At 33.3% G+C, this 2124-nt stretch overlaps 1 non-coding gene across 1 annotated transcript; it reads left to right on the top strand.

Moving 5' to 3' along the window:
• Positions 1-250: 250 nt before the first annotated feature.
• On the top strand, positions 251-357 carry LOC121219705 (small nucleolar RNA R71). The gene has a single exon (XR_005916596.1). It is a non-coding gene; the product is annotated as a small nucleolar RNA R71 (small nucleolar RNA).
• Positions 358-2124: the final 1767 nt, after the last annotated feature.

Raw genomic sequence — 2124 nt, 5'->3', positions numbered from 1 at the left:
TTATCAACCGATCAACACCTAAGCCGAGAGTGAGTTTAGTACGTCAACTTCATGCACTCCGACTACCTGTCTTCTTAAAATTGCTCGATTCATCGGCCATTGGTAGTTATTACTTGTGATCCTTTCAATGATCTCATAAGCCTCGTTGTAAGACTTACACAAAATTGCACCATTCGTAGCAGTATCTACCATTAATCTTGTGTGTGCTTTAATACCATTATAAAACATCTCCAATTGGATACAATGCGGAATCACATGATGCAGACACTTACGATGTAATTCCTTGAGTCTTTCGCACGCTTCATATAAAGATTCATCATCCAATTATTGGAAAGTTATTATCTCATTTCGCAACTTTGCATTCTTACTCGGTGGAAAATATTTTACCAAAAACCTTTCTGCTAATTCTTGCCATGTAGATATTGAACATGGTTGCAATGAATTCAGCCATGCTCGTGCTCAATCTCGCAATGAGTATGGAAACAGTGTCAACCTCAATGCATCTTCAGTCACACCAACTATCTTGAATGAATCACTTACCTCCATGAACAAACGAATGTGTAAGTGTTGATCTTCTATAAGCAGACCACTGAACTAACCCACTATTTGGAGCATTTGAAACATCACTGGTTTCAATTCAAATTGGGGTGCCTCGATATCTGGCCCTCTGATTCATGGATTTAGCTCATTGAATAGTGGCATAACGTATTGTCTGATGGCACAATCCCTATCATCAGCAATTACGATTGGGTTGTGCACTTGATTGACTCCATTACCTTGTTCCTCATTCTGATTTCCTAGGTCTATCTCAGCTTGTCTTTGAGTAGATCTCTCACGTTTTCTTTGTCTAAATGTCCACCCAATTTCAGGGTCCACAGGTAATAGATCAACGATTCGATATATGCTCATAAAACACCTGAGAATAAATCACAAAAAATAAAGAATAAAGAATAATTTATTAATGTTAAAAATTAAATAAAAGAACAATAAAAACCAAATTGTAAAAATAATTTCACAAAAAAATGATTAAGGTAATAATCCCCGGCAATGACACCAAAAACTTGTGACGATTTGTGACATGTTTACGCAAGTGTACGTAGTCGTTCAAGTAATAAGTATGTAAAAATGAGTTTCGTCTCCACAGAGACTGTATAAGCTTAAATAATTAGTTGCAAAATTATAATAATCAATTTGATGTAAAAAACTTAATAAAATTGGATAGTAATGATTAGATTAATTAAATGCAAGAGTGATCCCTAATGCAATTTTTAGTCTAAATGAAATTTACCTAAATGTATGAATAAATGCTTTAGCAACAAAAAAAATCAACATTAAATGGGCTAGGTTAATTATATTAATCAAATCAACTTACTTTCATCATGCTAACATGTTCAAAATTATTTCCATGGCAACTCAATCTCTTATGGGTTTGGAAACCAAATTAAGTCCTTTCGGATTTTTTACTTACTTAAGTATGCATGTTACTGATCATATTAGGCTAAAAGTTTCTTAGAATTTATGCAAGGTCACTAGGACATTTACGTTTGCAATAGTTTAATTACATAAATCTAAAAAGCATGCAAAATAATAGAGCTAACTAAAGATATTATGAACCTTAACTTAGTTGGTTTTAATAACCTAAGTTAAGCTGTGCAGTTTTCAATTATGCGTCTACTAGCCATTATCTAGGTAGGATTGCTCAGCTAATCTGAGTGCACCCAATCATGTATGAATGAAATGCATCATGATATTAATTGAAAACATAATCAACTGAGGCACAAGATATGTTAACATGAATTAAATAAATCTCATCAATTTAATATAATTATCCTAGCAAATAGGATTTAAAACTTCATATTTGATGTCAAAACATAAAACTCAAAGCAAACATGTTAAAATAAATAATCAAGAGGAAATATTAGACTCATTTTAGCAGCCTTTTGGATCTATTCTGCCTGATGTGCTCAACTTTGCTTAGTTCAACAGCCTTTCGAATCTATTCTTACTAAAGCATTCCTCCGTTCTGATTGAAGCTTCTTTTGCTAAGTGTTTAAGGGAAACCGACTAAGGAGTGGTTTTTAAAAAACTTTCGAGGCTAAAGATTAGAGAGGGGATGGACGACTA

The sequence above is a fragment of the Gossypium hirsutum genome, chromosome D07, assembly GCF_007990345.1.
Source record: "Gossypium hirsutum isolate 1008001.06 chromosome D07, Gossypium_hirsutum_v2.1, whole genome shotgun sequence".
Taxonomy (NCBI): domain Eukaryota; kingdom Viridiplantae; phylum Streptophyta; class Magnoliopsida; order Malvales; family Malvaceae; genus Gossypium; species Gossypium hirsutum.
This window is presented reverse-complemented; position numbering and strand designations above follow the sequence as displayed.